Below are 20,257 nucleotides of genomic sequence, written 5' to 3'. Positions count from 1 at the left end.
CAGCCGAGAACCTCCCAGTTTGCATCCTTATCCCTTGCTTCGGATAAGTCCCAAACTTCATCCTCATTCCCTGTGTCCAGCTAACAAAGCACTCCTCATTTCTTCCTCCCGTTCGGAATTGACTTCATCCACGGATGAGTTCACCTCCCATGTTCCGCTTCTCCCTTCCCTTCCGGATGAGAACCAGGAACCATACAGCATCTGGATAAACTTTCATCTCCCACCGAATCCAACCTTCAACGTTCGTTTTCTTCCTCCGAGATCTCCTCACACACCATCAGCTGAATCCAGCCACAGCTCCATTCCGCGTCTCCACCGCGTCCAAGGATCAAGATCAAGAGTTATCTGCCAGCCTTTCATCCTTATCATTCATTCGGAACAGAGGAGCGAGAGGGAGTTGCAGCCTATAAAAGGCTCAGGCGTGAACCGAGGAGGGGCATTCTTCTCTTCCATTCATTCCTCCCCCACTGGGGGGGGGGGGGGGGGGGCATTCCTCCTCTTCCCCACCGGGGACTGCTCCCATCCCTTCTTCCCCCATCAGGGGCTGATCCCAACTTTCTTCTCAAGGTGACTTCCCACGGGAAGAAGAGGAAACAGGGGAGGGAGTGAGCCGAATCCCATGAGAGAATAAAAAATGAGAGAAAGGAAAGAGAGAGAAGATTTCTTGGTTATTTTGGGAATAACTTCCCCTAAGAGCTAAGAAGGAGCCGTTCTCAAGGGAATCGCAAGAGGGAGAGATGGGAGCCCGCTGCTGTGCTGCTGCTGCCGTCTCCAACTCCATGCAGGGCTGATCTTCTCTCTAGGGCCGGATGCAGCCCTAACAAAGGGACACGGGTTTTATATTTTATTTTATATTCTTGGAGTTGTATGAACTTATTGTTTTTAATGAATATCTTCTTTTGAATCATATTTGTGGAGTGATCAATTAAAACCCCGTTTGATTTTGATGAGCTCAAAGCATTGGAGTATATCTTGTGATTACTAATGAATTCAATTGAGTGTTTCAGTGAAAATCCTGTCCAAGTGTCTCTAGACTTGGTTCATAGCATTTTGGATAAGTTAAGAAGTCTGCATGAACCAATGTCTGAGATACGAGTCGACTCCCGAGTTTCACGAGTCGACTCCAAGCGTATCAAGGTCACTGGCACGAGCTCGAGTCGACTCCTGATCAGTACGAGTCGACTCCGACTGAAAACAGACAGAAGGACAGAAGAGCAGTTTTTCAGGTCTGAGATTCGAGTCGACTCCAGTGAAACGCGAGTCGACTCCCAGCGGTACACACAGAAAAAGTCAGAGAGCGTTTTATGGACTCTGAGATTCGAGTCGACTCCCGCAGTACGCGAGTCGACTCCGAGACTGTGCGACCATCGACAGACAGAAGACCATGTTACTGCCTCTGAGATTCGAGTCGACTCCCAGACAGCTCGAGTCGACTCCAAGACAAGCTTCACGTCAAAAGGCAGAAGACCAACTTTCGGAAACTGAGAGCCGAGTCGACTCCAAGGAAGTTCGAGTCGACTCCAAGACTGGATGAGCCAAAAGACAGAGAATCGGGAGTTCGGGCTCTGAGATTCGAGTCGACTCCCAGGACAGTCGAGTCGACTCGAGTGGACAAAATTCAAATTTGGATCCACGGACTACAGAGGATGAGCCGACTCCAAAATTGCCAGGTCAGCGCCAGAAGTTGGCGAGTCGACTCCGGGTCAAGACGAGTCGACTCCCAGTCAAGACGGCAACTTTAATTCAAACTGGGAACAGTTGCCGAGTCGACTCCGGAAAAGCTCGAGTCGACTCCTGCTACAGCCGAGTCGACTCCTGATTGCGCGAGTCGACTCCAACCCACCAACGGTCACATTGTCAGGCTGCGCAGAGTGTGCAGAACGGCCAGAAAAAGCAGAGTAACGGCTAGTTTCCGTGGGGGTTGGCTTAAATAGCCACAGAAGACTGTAGCAAGGCAGAGAATACACATTCCACTCCTAGCATTCAAGTCTTCAAGCTCTCTAAGTGCTCTTCAACGAGAAAAAGGGAAGATCTGCATTTACTGCTCCACCAACATCTTTCCAGCATTCAAAGCTTCCTCCTCCTGCTTTCAAGTCGATCACTCTTTCAAGAGGAGACCGGAGTTCCAGAAGCCACACCTCTTCACCATCTTAAAAGCGTTTGAGGGCTTCTAACTCCTTTACGATTATATTGTTTTAAATCTGCTTTTTGAGAAGCTATTTTCTGTTTTCTTCTATCTCGTGTATTTACTTGATTCAATCGGAGGATTGAATCAAGGGGATTAAGGTTGGTTGGTGAGCCGGTTTAAAACCAACGAGTGTAAGGGTTTGATTGTGAGCCCGGGAAAACAATCGGGGTTGGTTCTAGTCGGTGAGCCTGGAAAAACCGACCGAGTTCGTTGTGAGCTCGTAAAACAACAAGTTCGGTTGTGAGCTTGCAAAACAACCGGCTGTAATCCAAGGGGGTTATAGTGAAATTCCCAAGTGAGACTTGGGGAGTGGACGTAGGAGCAAGGGTTAGCTCCGAACCACTATAAAACTTTGTGTTTGTAGTGCATTGTCTCTCATCTTCTTCCCCACACATTACTCACAGCACTTAGCTTTAATTAAATAACTGGCTATAGTATTTAGTTAATCATCCACAAAGTTTTAATTAGCTAAGTTAATTTAAAAACCCAATTCACCCCCCCTCTTGGGTTGTCTATCTGGGCAACAAGTGGTATCAGAGCCAAAAACTCTTCCACTCAAGAGTTAAAAGATCAAAATGACAACCCCATTTGGATCTTCTGACATTGAGGGTCAGTCCACCCAAAGACCTCCTTTCTTCAATGGATCCGACTACTCATACTGGAAGGCTAGGATGAGAATATTCATCCAAGCCCAAGACTATGAGATGTGGACCATTGTAGTGAATGGCCCATACATCCCATCCACATATGTAGAGGGTGTTAAGGTACCCAAACTAGAAACGGATTGGGATGAACATGACATGAGGAAGGCACAACTAAACTCTAAAGCAATGAATGTGTTTTATTGTGCCTTAGACCGTAATGAATTCAATAGAGTTTCAACTTGTAATTCTGCAAAAGAAATTTGGGACAGACTTGAAGTGACCCATGAGGGCACGAATCAAGTCAAGGAATCCAAAATAAACATCTTGGTTCATAAATATGAACTATTTAAAATGGATTCAAATGAAACAATCACAAGCATGTTCACTAGGTTTACTGATATTGTCAATGGCCTAAAAAGCCTTGGCAAGAACTATACTAACAGTGAACTTGTCAGGAAAATCCTTCGGTGTCTACCAAGGTCGTGGGAAGCCAAGGTGACGGCGATCCAAGAAGCTAAAGACTTGAACAAGCTTCAACTTGAAGAGCTCCTTGGATCCCTGATGACGCATGAGCTTACCATGAAACAACACAACGAGGAAGAGTCCTCCCATAAGAAAAAGGTAATAGCTTTAAAATCTACTTCTTCTAACAAGGACCTGTCTTGCAGCAGTAGCAGTGAAGAGGAAGAAGATGAGGAAGATGGTGGTGAGGCACTTCTTGTGCGCAAGTTCAAGAAGTTTATCAACCACAAGAAGACGTATCATCAAAGGAGAGGTCCCTCAAATTCCTACCGCAGAGACAAAGGTAAGAAAAGGGAAAATGAGGGGATTGGGTGTTACGAGTGCAAGAAGCCGGGACACATAAGAGCAGAGTGCCCCTTACTGAAGAAGGGGAGTAAGTACAAGAAGAAGAAGGCACTTGTCACCACCCTATCGGACTCCGACGCATCATCTTCATCATCGGATGAAGAACAAGAAGAGAAGGCCAATTTCTGTTTCATGGCCAACGAAAATGAGGTAATTTCCGATACGCATTTTGATTTTACATTTGATGAACTTTATGATGCGTTCAATGAATTAATGATTGAGTATAAGAATATAAATGTTAAAAACAGAGAACTAAAAGTAACTAACCAAAGTTATATTCATAAGCATGATTCATTAATTAAGGATAAAGATAATCTCACCAAAGAAAATCTAGAACTTAAGACAAGCAACCAACTCCTAATTAAGAAGACTAACACCTTAACGAAAGATATTGAGAAACTAACAAAGGAATTTTCAGATCTCAAAAACCATAAACAAGTCTTAAACAAGGATCTAACTAAAGAGCTAAATGATCTAAAAACCGAAAATCAGACATTAACTAAAGAACTAAACAAATACAAACCCTTAGTTGAAAAATTCACATATAGTTCTGAAAAGTTAAACATGATACTTAATAATCAACGAGCCGTATTTAATAAAGCGGGTTTAGGGTATAAACCAAGGAATAAGCAAAAACTTCTTAGTAACTTCTTTGTTAAAGCTGGGGAAACTAAAATTAAGAAAATAACTTGCTTTTGTTGTGGAATAGTAGGACATAAAGCAAATGCATGTAATTTTAGAAAAAGTAAAACTAAAAGAAAAAATAAAAGGGTATGGGTTCCAAAAGGAACCAACTTGACTAACCATGAAGGACCCAAGAAAACTTGGGTACCTAAGATGACATGATTTGCTTGTGTAGGAGTGTCTTGCAGCCAAGGTCAACAAAAACTGCTGGTATTTGGATAGTGGCTGTTCAAGGCACATGACGGGTGATAAAGATCAATTTTTCACCCTTGAAGCTAAGAAGGGAGGTGCTGTGACTTTTGGAGACAACAACCAAGGTCACATCATTGGTATTGGTAAAGTTCAAATCACCCCTTCTACCTTTATAGATAATGTTAGATATGTTGATGGTCTTAAGCATAACTTGTTAAGCATTAGTCAATTATGTGATAAAGGATATGATGTTATGTTTAAACCATCACTATGTATTATAACAAATCCTAATGATAATAGTTTAGTTTTTAAAGGGATGAGACGTGGAAATGTATATGTGGTAGATCTAGAAGACCTTACAAAACATAACCAATGTTTAGTTGTTAATGAAACTAAAGAAAATGATGCTAGTTGGTTATGGCACCGTAAGTTAGGTCATGCAAGCATGGACACAATAACTAAACTAGTTAAAAGAGACTCCGTGATAGGTTTGCCAAAATTAAAATTTGAAAAGAACAAAATATGTGAAGCATGTCAATTTGGCAAACAATCTAGAAACTCTTTTAAATCCATAAAATGTGTCTCTACTTCTAGGCCTCTAGAATTACTACACATGGACCTATTTGGTCCAACTAGAACAACAAGCCTAGGTGGAAATAAATATGGTCTAGTTATAGTAGATGATTACTCTAGGTACACATGGGTCATGTTTCTAGCGCATAAGGATCAAGCATTTTCTATGTTTAAGAAGTTCCATAAGGAAGTAACAAATGCTAGAGAGTCCTCAGTTATAGCTATTAGAAGTGACCATGGTACCGAATTCGAAAATCAATTATTTGATGAATTTTGTAGTAAAAAGGGGATAACCCATAATTTCTCAGCATCTAGGACACCACAACAAAATGGAGTTGTGGAAAGGAAAAATAGAACCCTAGAGGAAATGGCTAGAACGATGTTATGTGAAAGTAACCTCCCTAAGTACTTTTGGGGAGAAGCCATTAATACTTCTTGCCATGTATTAAATAGAGTTCTATTAAGACCCATCATAAAGAAAACACCATATGAACTGTGGAAAAACAGAAAACCAAAGGTTAACTATTTTCATGTTTTCGGATGTAGGTGTTTTGTACATAATAATGGGAAAGATAATCTAGGGAAATTTGATCCAAAATCTGATGAAGGAATATTCCTAGGTTATTCTACAACTAGTAAAGCCTATAGAATCTTTAATAAAAGAACCCTAGTTATAGAAGAATCTATACATGTTGTTTTTGATGACTCTAGTGACATCTCATCTAGTAAGAAGGTTAATTTTGATGATGATATTGAAATACTTGAAGAAAAGATAGATGAGATGGGATTACAAGATGATAATCAAAAGTTGATTGAAGGAGAATCATCAAACCAAGAGCCTATAGTGGATCATGGGCTAACTAAAGCTTGGAGGTATGCTCATGGGCATCCTAAGAAACTAATTCTAGATGATCCATCCCAACCCGTTAGGACCAGAGCATCCCTTAGAAATTTGAATAACCATCTAGCTTTTGTTTCACACTTTGAGCCCAAACGTATAGAAGAAGCCGAAAATGATGTAAATTGGATAAATGCAATGCAAGAAGAACTAAACCAATTTACTAGAAACAAAGTGTGGGATCTAGTAGAGAGACCTTCTGAATATCCAATTATAGGTACAAAATGGATATATAAAAATAAGCTAGATGAAAATGGAATTGTTATAAGGAATAAGGCTAGACTAGTAGCAAAGGGTTATAATCAAGAAGAAGGTATAGACTTTGATGAAACCTTTGCTCCCGTAGCTAGACTTGAGGCTATTAGACTATTATTAGCATATGCATGCTCTAAGGACTTCAAGCTATATCAAATGGATGTAAAAAGTGCTTTTCTAAATGGGTTTATTAATGAGGAGGTATATGTGGAACAACCTCCTGGTTTTGAAAATCATCAATACCCCAATCATGTGTATAAACTGAACAAAGCACTTTATGGACTAAAACAAGCACCTAGAGCATGGTATGAGAGACTTAGTAAATTTCTATTAGAACATGAATTCTCTAGGGGAAATGTAGATACAACATTATTTCTGAAAAAGAAAAATAAGGATATGTTATTAGTACAGATTTATGTTGATGATATCATTTTCGGTGCTACTAACAATCGCCTCTGCGAGGAATTTGCTGATTTGATGCAGAGTGAGTTTGAGATGAGCATGATGGGAGAGCTGAACTACTTCCTCGGGCTTCAAATCAAACAATCTGAAGGAGGCATCTTCATCAATCAAGCCAAATATATCAAGGAGATGCTCAAGAAGTTTGATATGGAGGGAAACAAGTCAATCAGCACCCCCATGAGCTCATCATGTAAGTTAGACCAAGATGAATCAGGTAAATCTGTAGATCAAAAACTTTATAGAGGTATGATAGGTTCTTTACTGTATCTTACTGCAAGTAGGCCTGATATTATGTTTAGTGTGTGCATGTGTGCTAGATATCAGGCTAATCCTAAAGAATCACACCTAGCTGCAGTTAAGAGAATCTTTAAATACTTAATAGGAACTAAGAACATAGGGCTGTGGTACTCTAAAGAATCTAGCCTAAACTTAATAGGGTACACAGATTCAGACTTCGCTGGATGTAAGCTTGATAGAAAAAGTACCAGCGGGTCTTGTCAATTTCTAGGAGAAAACCTAATCTCATGGTTTAGCAAGAAACAAAACTCGGTTGCATTATCCACTGCAGAAGCTGAATATGTTGCAGCCGGGAGTTGTTGTGCTCAAATCTTGTGGATTAAACAACAATTAGAAGATTATGGCATTAAACAAGATAAAATCCCCATTAATTGTGATAATACAAGTGCCATAAACCTAACTAAAAATCCAATTCAACACTCAAGAACTAAACACATTGAGATAAGACATCACTTCATAAGAGATCATGTATTGAATGGTGATGTGACTCTCCAATTTGTTTGTACTGATAATCAATTAGCAGATATTTTCACAAAACCCCTAAGTGAAGAGAGGTTCAGTGTACTTAGGAGGGGATTAGGAGTGATTGACCCATCCTAGTGGGAGTTTCCACTAGATTAATTGATTTTGATGGTTAAAATGAGGTTAAAATAGAGTTTCTATTCAATGATCATCAAATCAGATCCCAACTAGGTGATTTTCCCTCATTTGGCACGGTTATAGCATGATTTTTAAGTGCGTGCCAAGGTTAGAAACGACTCGAGCAAGTTTCAGAGCCGGCTCCTAAGGGGGAGTCGACTCGCGCATTTTCTGGAGTCGACTCGAGGTCGAGTCGACTCGCGACTCAGGGGAGTCGACTCGCAGTCGGGATCCGACTTTTTAACCCTAGGTTTGTCGTTTCGCAAACACTTTTTCTCAAGCCGCCACTGTTCACAAAGCCCTAGAGCCGACTCCTAGGTCATCCTCGATCGTCTCCAAGCTCTTTTTCCGTCGATTCTTCGCCGGACATTGAGTTTCCGTCCGTTCCTAGGTCTTTTCAGGTCAGTCCCGAGCTTCCTCTATCGATCCTTCTTCGTTCTCTAGGTTTTCATCTCGTTTAGGTCAAGATGCCTCGCAAGGGAGTTGTTAGAAAGAGGTCCCGTCCCGTGGCCGGTCCTGAGCGGCGCTCCAAGGCGCGGCACGATCCCGCGAGGCAACCTCCTCCGGATCGTTCCCCGTCTAGGGTGGTTCATGTTAGGCCGTTGGCCGGGAAGGCCGTCACCTCCGGGAGGTATGTCACTTTCGACTATCTCTCCCGGGAAGGATTCACCATAGGCGATAGGCTTAGAGCCCAGGGTCTAGAGTACTTCCTCACCTTGGACCTTCCCACCTATCCTGGCCTAGTTCAAGAGTTCTACAGTACCGTCCATCGGGGAGATGGAGGTATTGAGGGCACGGTATTAGGTGTCCCATTGCGTGTCACAGAGGACCTCATTGCCCATATCCTCCACCTTCCATTAGTAGGGGTGGCTCCTGCACATCCTGAGGATAGATTTGAGGCCCTTACGATCGTCTTAGGGCATCCACCTCAGTCTCCCCTAGATGAGGTATCTGCTAGCTCACTTCCTATTGAAGTGAGAATCCTTTTGAGCATTTTGTCCAGGTCCATCTTCCCTAAGACAGGGAGATTTGATTTTGTGAATGAGAGGGACCTAGCTATTATGTCTTACATTCTTCAGGACACCCCGGTCAACTTCCCCAAGCTCATTTATAGGTATATGTGTGAGCCCCTGGATAGACCTAGGCTCTCCCTCCCATACGGAATGTTATTCACTCTTCTCTTTAGGCAGTACGAAATTTCCATTCCTGAGAAGGAACCCTCTCGTGCCTTGCGATGGACTGATCGCTTGGGTACGGGGACCATGCACAGGATGGGATTTCGGAAGAGAGAAGGGATCTGGGTTAGGAAGTCCACTCTCACCGCTCAGACCACCAGACCATCACCCAGTCATGAGCCAGATTCTGACTACCCAGAGTCCCCAGACCATCCAGACCTTCCATCCACTCCTCCTGCTCCTACCACCTCTGTCGGACCTTCCTCCTCAGCTCCACCATCTATGGAGGTCCGTATTGATCCAGAGCAGCTCCGGGAGCTGCGGCAGGAGATCGTCCGAGATTTGAGGGACGAGCTGCTCCGGGAGCTCCGAGGTTCCGTGCCAGCTCCCACTCCTGCACCCACTCCATCCTCAGCATTGGTCCCATCCTTGACAGCCGTGACAGACATGACGGTTGAGGTGCGGCAGGAGATCTACAACATTAGGACCCTGGTGCAGGCCCAGTTCCACAGCATGAGCGAGGTCACGAGCACCACGAGGAGGATGCGGGATGACATCCGCCGTGACATGCACACCACCACCGAGGGGGCCGAGCGTTTGTCGAATGTGCTCATCGACAAGCTGGACGCACTTCAGACCTCGGTGACTGGGCTTCAGACGTCGGTGACTGAGCTCTCCACTACACATAGCAGAGCCACCACGTCTATTATCACGCAGCTGGGCCATGTTACAGAGGTAGTCGCCCTCCTCATGGAGCAGAGCCGATTGAGAGGAGGAGTCACATCCTCGAGAGGAGGAGCTACATCCTCCAGAGGAGGAGATGTATCCTCGAGAGGGGGAGCCACATCCTCCAGAGGAGGAGATGTATCCTCGAGAGGGGGAGTCACATCCTCGAGGAGGTCATAAATGATTTTGAGTTGTGGTTTGTCTTCTTTTGTATTGTTCTTGCTTTACCTATTGTATGCTCAAATGTATTCACCTTCATATCAATACAATGAGTAGACATCTTATCTTCATTTCTGTGCCATTTGATGATTGACTGTGCCATGTGTGCCATTGATTGTGTGTGATTACCTCCTTTTTGGTATGATGACAAAAAGGGGGAGAAATGTGTAAGTATAAAATATGTAAAAGGGGAGAAATATTAAAAAAATATGTAAAAGAAATCAATGGAAATAAATAAAACGATAAACTCTTAAAAACACACATAAATTTGTTCTAAGTGGATTCGGTACCTCGAGGCTCATTATCTCTCTTTTGGGGCTCCTAATGGAGTAATCTCCAGAATCTATTTAAGGGATATTCGGAGATTAGCTGAATCCTACTCAAGAACAAATTGACAGATTTTCCCTCTAAAAACAAAAATTTTAGTTCAAAAATTTCAAAGCATTAAAAGGAAATTCAGAAAATCAAAACATAGTTGAATGCATATGTTGAGGGGGAGAATCTGAATTTTAATCAAGCTAAATCATTAATGTCATATAAGCCAAACAATTGATTGCAGAATATGAAGGCTTATATAATTCCAAATGAAAGGGGGAACTTTAACTCCGAAATTTAATGTTTCACTCCTTTCAAACTTGGATAAATCAAATTATCAGACATTTGAATTCATTTATGGAGTTTATTTCATTATTTACTGAGCAACTCATTTTACATATACTCAAAGTTTTGTCATCATCAAAAAGGGGGAGATTGTGGAGTGATCGATTAAAACCCCGTTTGATTTTGATGAGCTCAAAGCATTGGAGTATATCTTGTGATTACTAATGAATTCAATTGAGTGTTTCAGTGAAAATCCTGTCCAAGTGTCTCTAGACTTGGTTCATAGCATTTTGGATAAGTTAAGAAGTCTGCATGAACCAATGTCTGAGATACGAGTCGACTCCCGAGTTTCACGAGTCGACTCCAAGCGTATCAAGGTCACTGGCACGAGCTCGAGTCGACTCCTGATCAGTACGAGTCGACTCCGACTGAAAACAGACAGAAGGACAGAAGAGCAGTTTTTCAGGTCTGAGATTCGAGTCGACTCCAGTGGAACGCGAGTCGACTCCCAGCGGTACACACAGAAAAAGTCAGAGAGCGTTTTATGGACTCTGAGATTCGAGTCGACTCCCGCAGTACGCGAGTCGACTCCGAGACTGTGCAACCATCGACAGACAGAAGACCATGTTACTGCCTCTGAGATTCGAGTCGACTCCCAGACAGCTCGAGTCGACTCCAAGACAAGCTTCACGTCAAAAGGCAGAAGACCAACTTTCGGAAACTGAGAGCCGAGTCGACTCCAAGGAAGTTCGAGTCGACTCCAAGACTGGATGAGCCAAAAGACAGAGAATCGGGAGTTCGGGCTCTGAGATTCGAGTCGACTCCCAGGACAGTCGAGTCGACTCGAGTGGACAAAATTCAAATTTGGATCCACGGACTACAGAGGATGAGCCGACTCCAAAATTGCCAGGTCAGCGCCAGAAGTTGGCGAGTCGACTCCGGGTCAAGACGAGTCGACTCCCAGTCAAGATGGCAACTTTAATTCAAACTGGGAACAGTTGCCGAGTCGACTCCGGAAAAGCTCGAGTCGACTCCTGCTACAGCCGAGTCGACTCCTGATCGCGCGAGTCGACTCCAACCCACCAACGGTCACATTGTCAGGCTGCGCAGAGTGTGCAGAACGGCCAGAAAAAGCAGAGTAACGGCTAGTTTCCGTGGGGGTTGGCTTAAATAGCCACAGAAGACTGTAGCAAGGCAGAGAATACACATTCCACTCCTAGCATTCAAGTCTTCAAGCTCTCTAAGTGCTCTTCAACGAGAAAAAGGAAAGATCTGCATTTACTGCTCCACCAACATCTTCCCAGCATTCAAAGCTTCCTCCTCCTGCTTTCAAGTCGATCACTCTTTCAAGAGGAGACCGGAGTTCCAGAAGCCACACCTCTTCACCATCTTAAAAGCGTTTGAGGGCTTCTAACTCCTTTACGATTATATTATTTTAAATCTGCTTTTTGAGAAGCTATTTTCTGTTTTCTTCTATCTCATGTATTTACTTGATTCAATCGGGGGATTGAATCAAGGGGATTAAGGTTGGTTGGTGAGCCGGTTTAAAACCAACGAGTGTAAGGGTTTGATTGTGAGCCCGGGAAAACAATCGGGGTTGGTTCTAGTCGGTGAGCCTGGAAAAACCGACCGAGTTCGTTGTGAGCTCGTAAAACAACAAGTTCGGTTGTGAGCTTGCAAAACAACCGGCTGTAATCCAAGGGGGTTATAGTGAAATTCCCAAGTGAGACTTGGGGAGTGGACGTAGGAGCAAGGGTTAGCTCCGAACCACTATAAAACTTTGTGTTTGTAGTGCATTGTCTCTCATCTTCTTCCCCACACATTACTCACAGCACTTAGCTTTAATTAAATAACTGGCTATAGTATTTAGTTAATCATCCACAAAGTTTTAATTAGCTAAGTTAATTTAAAAACCCAATTCACCCCCCCCCCTCTTGGGTTGTCTATCTGGGCAACAATATTTAATTTCTGTGATTTTAAGTATGATGTTCGTACAACTGTTCTTCATGATCACTAAGTAAATATAAGATAGTCCATGCTTAGGGAAGATGCGATGTGCTGCCACCTTAGATTAGGGTAGACATTTCATGCCAACTGAAGATGGATTATGCCCAAATTACTTTTGTGAATTTTTATTTAAATATTTATTAGGCTTGTAGCCAATTTGCATGTTAATCCAAGAACGAAATAAAATATAAATAACCCTTGTTCCGATGTTAGTGGTGAATTCCTTGCCCTAGATTCTCTAAACTGATATCCTTTTAATTGCATTTTCTTTTATTAAATTTCTTAGCTTAATTTTCTTCACAAACTCTTCCTTTTAAATATTTTTATTTTTAAGAAAAATAACTATACCCCAATCCCTGTGGATCGATACACGTAATCACTATCCTACCAGATACGTGCTATTGCGTGGTCTTTAAAGTTGACTATCAATTTTTGGCGCCGTTGCCGGGGATTGCTAGTATAGTTGTTTTTCTTTTCATTAAAAAAAACTTTCAAAAGAAATATATATATTTAAAATAAAATAAAAATATTTTCTATTTTTGTTACTTTCCTTATCTCTTTTACCTCTCACTAATTTTTGATTTTTCTTGATCAGGAATCAAAAAAAAAAAAAAAAGTCTAGGACGATCAAAAAGGAAATTGCTGGAAAAGGAATGCTGTTGAGGTTTGCTTTTAAAAAAAAATTGCTGGAAATTCTGGTAACATCTGAACCTTTCTTATTTCAAATTGATTCCCATCTAGCCTGCAAGTTGTGGTGATTGTTTGATTTCAATTTTTTTACAAAAGTGTGAATGCATGCTTGATACACATACACCAATTAATCTGCACATAGTAAGGGCAATCACCCCAGCAAGATAAGAACTGGATTTCATCACCAGATTCTTGCCCAAATTAGGTGAATCAATTCTCACATAGCTTTCACCTTAATTAAAATCAATTAGACGTTGGCCCCTGGGGACATTCGAGCTCAATAGGACAAAGATCACCGAAAGTTGCACCAATTTCGCTCTGTGGCTCAGTTGATGTCTAGGCAAGCTTTGTCCCTTTAAGGGAGACAGTTCATCTGTTCGAGGCAAGTGGTTTTTAAGTGGGACCTTTGCAACGCATCGTGACCCCCCCACTTACCTGGGAGCTTACCTGATCAACTTAGTTCATTAGACCGGATTGGAGGCTTAGGTGCCCTCTTCAAATCAGTTAGGAGCTGTCTAGTGATTTTAGGATAAATATAAGGAATTGATGTGTTTTTCTTTTAATGCATGCTTGGCCCATTTTGACTTTGATATCGACAAGACCATAGGGGCAGTCAACTCCGTGCTCGACAATCAGTCTCCCACAAATTTTCTTCTTTGGAAAACTCGGCATGAACCCGGCATGATATAATTAAGGATGCACTGCGTCTGGCTGAAGACGTTAAACTTAGCGCTTGTTGGGAGGCAACCCAATTTTCTTAGATTATTTTTGCACATTTTCTTGTCATATTTTTTTTCAGAAGTCCTCATATTACTAATGCAACTAAGGTACAATGTTTCTATCCTCCATATGCATCATATTTTTATCCAAAATAAAAATAATAATAAAAATAATAATAATAATATAATAATATAATATTATTAAAAAAATTAAAAAAAATAATAATACTTAAAAAAACATTGAGGACAATGTCTGATCTAGGTTGGGGGGTATAGGATTCGAATTTTTGAAGAAATTTTTCGCATTTTCAAATAAGTTTTTCGAATTTTTGATTTAAAAAAAATCTAATTTCTATGCTTTAGTGCTGAAATGATAAACACACAAAGTATATAAAATCTAAAAAGCTCAATAACTAGTCAGGAGTAAGTCAATTTGAGTTCTTTTTATTAAAAATTCTTTTAGCGAGTTGTAAGATAATTTTTACTTTGGAATTTCACAACACACATGGCCTACACTTCTAAGGATTAGGTTCAACATTATGTTGCTAAGTCTAGTAGCAACCTTGAGTCCTGATGAATCATTCCTATCTAATTCACTATTATCCCATATTTATTGTTAAAAAAAAAAGTAAATTTAGTCAGGTACATCGAAAAGGGCTACCTATCGTCAAAGGTCAGCGGGCTTGTAATGAGGAACTCGAGCACAGGTCCGTAGGGGAGTCTTGATGCCCAACACCTTACGCCATCTAGTGTGGGAGTGTTGACTGAATGCTCGTTACATGGAGGAATCATTACAAGAGTAAAAGTGCGTAATTTATAAATCTAAAAAAAAAAAGAAAAAAAAAATTATAATATTGATCTTGAAAAAGACGATAGTATGAAAGCCGTCGTTGTAAAAATTCGAGTAAACTGGAACATTACAGATAAAGCCCATGAGGTATTAAAGTAAACATCCACAACTCTCGAAATCCTGCAAGATAGGATGATTTTGAATCAGTGATTAGGTCATATCTGACCAATTCTTGGAAACTACCAGCTTTACCAGTATTTTGGAGATCTAAAGCCTTAGCTTGTGTATGGTCCAGATTTTCCCGAGCACTCAAGTACAAAAAATCTTACAACTTCCTAACGGAAACTTAATGACCTCAACTTGAATTGCATCCTGATCTAGGATTTGGGCTGACTTAGTAATTAAAACTTTGTGTGCTTTTGAAATTCTTGGCATTAATGTATTTGAAATTAGATTTTATAAAACAATAAAATAAATTTTTTCGACACAGTTTGTGAGTATCTGAGCCGGAAACCCTCACGAGACAAAACTCGTCCACTAGGGCCACCTAGGGGTTTAAAGCCTTATTGCATACGGTAAATGCAATCGCGATTCCTGCGAAAGTGAGTTAGTTTTTTTTATTATTTTATTTTGCTCGAGGACTAGCAAAATGTAGGTTTGGGGGTGTGATAAGTGCTAAATAATGCATAAATTAATATCCTATTCATAGCACTTAGCATTATTTTAATTCACATATTTTGTAAATGTAACTAAAAAATGTGTTACCTTCACCATTGCATTTTTATAAACTATCAAAGTTTGATTTGATTATTTATTAAGTTTTATATATGCAGGTCAAGTCAAATCCAATTGAGTGATTGCCTAAGCCCACACCCCAACCGTGTTCCCAGCCATATGAGGTTAACTCCATCTTCCTAGCCAAACCACATTAAAATAAGCTCAACCCCTCACCCAGCCGACCACACCCATTCATAGTTTAGCCATGTTTTTCCGCTAGATCCTAACCCAATCCCATTCTTTCCATGCTCACATCCAAAGCTCCCAACTCATCTCCCCATCCCGTGAGTATTTCAAACAAAACCGCCTCCACCCTCCTGGCATTTCGGTAGAGAATCCCAGCTCATCTTCCCTCCTCTTCGCCCGTGGGATAAACTCAAATCCCAGCATTCGCGTTCCATCCGCATAAGCCCCAGCATCCTCATCTTTTCCCAGCCGTTCGACCCATCTTTTAGATTCTCCCAGCCGGGGAACATCACGAGCAACTCCTCCTTCCCAAGCATCACGGAAGTGTCAATCCGTTCCCAGCTGAAGGATCATCTCCCCTGTTCCCAACCGAATCGAGTTCATCCTCCCGTGATCCACTCATCTCCCAGCTTCATCTCTTCTGAATCAAACCAAGTTTCTTCCGTATCCCCTGTTCCGGATCAACCTCATCCGCAAGCCATTCCGCTCCCATCCGCTCGTTGTTCTCCCACGAACTGATTCCATCCCAGCTTATCCCAACTAGATTCCCAACTCTCATCCTCTTCCGGATAAACTTCTTCTCCCATGGATAAGCTCGAGGCCCCTGTTCCATCTTCCTCCACGTCAAACACAACCCGTCCTCGTTATCCCCTGCTACCAGCTCATCACAAATCAAGCCAAGCCATATCCCAGCGCATTTTATCCAACCTCAAATCCCAGCATCCGAGATCTTCTCAGCTTGCACGGTCTTCCCCTGTTTTGGATCAACTTCGTTTGCATCTCCCAACCATCCCTCAACCAGCCGAGAACCTCCCAGTTTGCATCCTTATCCCTTGCTTCGGATAAGTCCCAAACTTCATCCTCATTCCCTGTGTCCAGCTAACAAAGCACTCCTCATTTCTTCCTCCCGTTCGGAATTGACTTCATCCACGGATGAGTTCACCTCCCATGTTCCGCTTCTCCCTTCCCTTCCGGATGAGAACCAGGAACCATACAGCATCTGGATAAACTTTCATCTCCCACCGAATCCAACCTTCAACGTTCGTTTTCTTCCTCCGAGATCTCCTCACACACCATCAGCTGAATCCAGCCACAGCTCCATTCCGCGTCTCCACCGCGTCCAAGGATCAAGATCAAGAGTTATCTGCCAGCCTTTCATCCTTATCATTCATTCGAAATAGAGGAGCGAGAGGGAGTTGCAGCCTATAAAAGGCTCAGGCGTGAACCGAGGAGGGGCATTCTTCTCTTCCATTCATTCCTCCCCCACCGGGGGGGGGGGGGGGGGGGGCATTCCTCCTCTTCCCCACCGGGGACTGCTCCCATCCCTTCTTCCCCCATCAGGGGCTGATCCCAACTTTCTTCTCAAGGTGACTTCCCACGGGAAGAAGAGGAAACAGGGGAGGGAGTGAGCCGAATCCCATGAGAGAAAGGAAAGAGAGACTCGGCTGGCTTGTTGGCGGTTATGCTTTCCTTCCACTTGTACCAAGGTGGCACTGGGGTGACGTACCCACACGTGAGGCGGTGAACCCAGTGGGGTGAGCCCACGGGTCGGGGAAGGCACGCGAAACCTGCGACCTGTATCGAACATTCCCTAGTGGAAGGGGGGCTCAGTAATGGGGCTGCTACGCGGGTGGGCTGGTCCCTCCCCCTCCCCTCCTATTTTTGACCAAAAAAAAAAAGGAAAGAGAGAGAAGATTTCTTGGTTATTTTGGGAATAACTTCCCCTAAGAGCTAAGAAGGAGCCGTTCTCGAGGGAATCGCAAGAGGGAGAGATGGGAGCCCGCTGCTGTGCTGCTGCTGCCGTCTCCAACTCCATGCAGGGCTGATCTTCTCTCTAGGGCCGGATGCAGCCCTAACAAAGGGACACGGGTTTTATATTTTATTTTATATTCTTGGAGTTGTATGAACTTATTGTTTTTAATGAATATCTTCTTTTGAATCATATTTAATTTCTGTGATTTTAAGTATAATGTTCGTACAACTGTTCTTCATGATCACTAAGTAAATATAAGATAGTCCATGCTTAAGGAAGATGCGATGTGCTGCCACCTTAGATTAGGATAGACATTTCATGCCAACTGAAGATGGATTATGCCCAAATTACTTTTGTGAATTTTTATTTAAATGTTTATTAGGCTTGTAGCCAATTTGCATGTTAATCCAAGAACGAAATAAAATATAAATAACCCTTGTTCCGATGTTAGTGGTGAATTTCTTGCCCTAGATTCTCTAAAATGATATCCTTTTAATTGCATTTTCTTTTATTAAATTTCTTAGCTTAATTTTCTTCACAAACTCTTCCTTTTAAATATTTTTATTTTTAAGAAAAATAACTATACCCCAATCCCTGTGGATCGATATCCGTAATCACTATCCTACCAGATACGTACTATTGCGTGGTCTTTAAAGTTGACTATCACGGGGCTCATTCTTTGCTGAAGAAAAACAGAGGAGAGTTTCAGCCGTATTCAAAGAAAAAAAAGAAAGGGAAACAAGGGAGGCCCTGTTTCCGAAAAGAAAAAAAGAAAAAAAAGGGGAAAACGAAAGGGGACTAATGTTTAAAATGAGTGGCTGATTTCTTAGGAAGGGTGATGGAGGAACCTTTGATGTGTTGCTCTTTGAAGTAAACTCTAAACTTTTGCTTTGAATGATTTATATTTACTGATATAATTTTGATCCATGCATAGTTGTTTCGTAGATAGCTCTTTAATGGATTATGATTATTGATATATGGATTGCTTTAGTATTTGATTCGTCGTAGACGTAGAAAGCACGACGAATGCTTAGAAATTGAGTTCATATGTTCATGAAACATATACCATGATTAGATCTATCCTACTATTCATTTTTAATCAAGAACCATAGAGTTTATTTCTTGGATGCAATATCATCAAGGGGGATTCCAGAACCCTACCATCTTTATTTCATTGAACTTTGTTTATTGCTATATTGTTCTCCGATTTTAATTTCTGAAAATCAAAACATCATCTTAATCCACAAATTTATTGAATTAATTAATCTAAAATTATTTTTAATAATATTATATATATTTTGTTCCCTGAGGATTCGACCTCAGACTTCCGAGAATTTACTACTTGTACGATTCTCCTATACTTGGAAGATTAGTTTCGCGAAAACAATTTTGCGAGCGCGTCAAGTTTTTGGCGCCGTTGCCGGGGAACGGCTTAGTTATTAGTATAATTTTAGATTTAATTAGTACCCCATCAGTTAGATTGAACATTATAGTAAAACTAAAACTGAAAAAAAAAATTTCTGCTGTTTTTATTTCCTGCACAGTCTGCATCAAACTCTGATATCTGAGTAATTCACTGTCTGATTGGACTCAACTTTGTCGGCTGGTGTAGGACACAAGTTTCTTTCATCTGAACTATCTGATTGATATTCTGATTGTTACGACCATTAAATTAATATAAAACCTTGCTGCTGTCTGCTTTGAATTTTCTGTGTTTAATTTTTTTTAGAATCAGAATTTTATTATCATCATATCTCATTAACCCTTGTTGCTAATTGAAAATTGATAAGAACTTTAAGAAAAGATCAAGGGTAATCATTGAAAAAAAAAACAAAAAAAACAAACAAATAAATAAACTCTAAAATTTTGTATGCTAGGTTGGAATAGGGACAACACTGGGCGCCTGAATCGACAAACATTTGACAATTCCTTAGATCATAATATTGAAAATCTTACGCAAAATCTCAGATCTTGTGAGATGGCTGATGATGTAGGAAGTCATCATGGTGATGAAGGTAGACCCCCAGTTATGATACTTCGACAATACTTACACCCCACTAGGACTAGTCAACCTTCATGCATGATTATTCCTGAAAATGTAGGACACTTTGAAATCAAACCAGGAGTAATTCAATTGCTACCTAAATATCATGGGATAGAATCCGAGAACCCTTATCTTCACCTTAAGTATTTTGAGGAAATTAGCATCACATTTAGAGTGTCAAATGTATCGGAAGACGTCCTTAAATTGACCTTGTTTCCTTTTTCCTTACAGGATAAAGCCAAAACATGGCTGAACTCCTTGAGACCTAGATCGCTAGGAACATGGCATGATATGCAAAGAGAATTCTTGAAAAAATTCTTTCCCGCATAAAGGACTAACTTTTTGAAAAGGCACATTAGTAACTTCCAACAAAAAGACCATGAAATATTTTATGAATGCTGGGAGAGATTTAAAGAATTGCTTCTCTCTTGTCCTCATCATGGGTTTGAAACATGGAGAACCATTAGTTTCTTTTACGAAGGTTTGTCTCCACAGTTGAAACAATTTATAGAGACTATGTGCAATGGTCTATTTCTGGAAAAGCAACCCGATGAGGCATGAGACTATTTAGACTCTCTCGCAGAGACTGCACAATTATGGGATACAGGAGATAGAGTGAATAAACCTTTACCTAAGCCTACTAGCGTTGGATAGGGGGGCCTTTACAACCTTAGTACTCAGGATGATATTCAGGCTAAAATGGCAGCCCTTACTAGGAAGGTAGAGGAAATTAAACTTAGAAGGATTGAACCCGTCAAGACCGTAGAACATAACAGCGAGTGTTGTAGGATTTGCGAGATGCCTGGCCATCCCACCACTGATTGCCCCACAATACCCGCATTCAAGGAAGTCTTGCACGATCAGGCCAATGT

General features: G+C 41.4%; 1 pseudogene; it reads right to left on the bottom strand.

The window, feature by feature from the left end:
* Window positions 1–19,733: 19,733 nt before the first annotated feature.
* On the bottom strand, window positions 19,734–19,831 carry LOC120109327 (annotated as a pseudogene).
* Between the last annotated feature and the right edge of the window lie 426 nt (window positions 19,832–20,257).

This window comes from Phoenix dactylifera, unplaced genomic scaffold, assembly GCF_009389715.1.
Source record: "Phoenix dactylifera cultivar Barhee BC4 unplaced genomic scaffold, palm_55x_up_171113_PBpolish2nd_filt_p 002039F, whole genome shotgun sequence".
NCBI lineage: Eukaryota > Viridiplantae > Streptophyta > Magnoliopsida > Arecales > Arecaceae > Phoenix > Phoenix dactylifera.
Note: the sequence above shows the minus strand (reverse complement) of the source record. Positions and strands in the feature narration are given on the sequence as shown.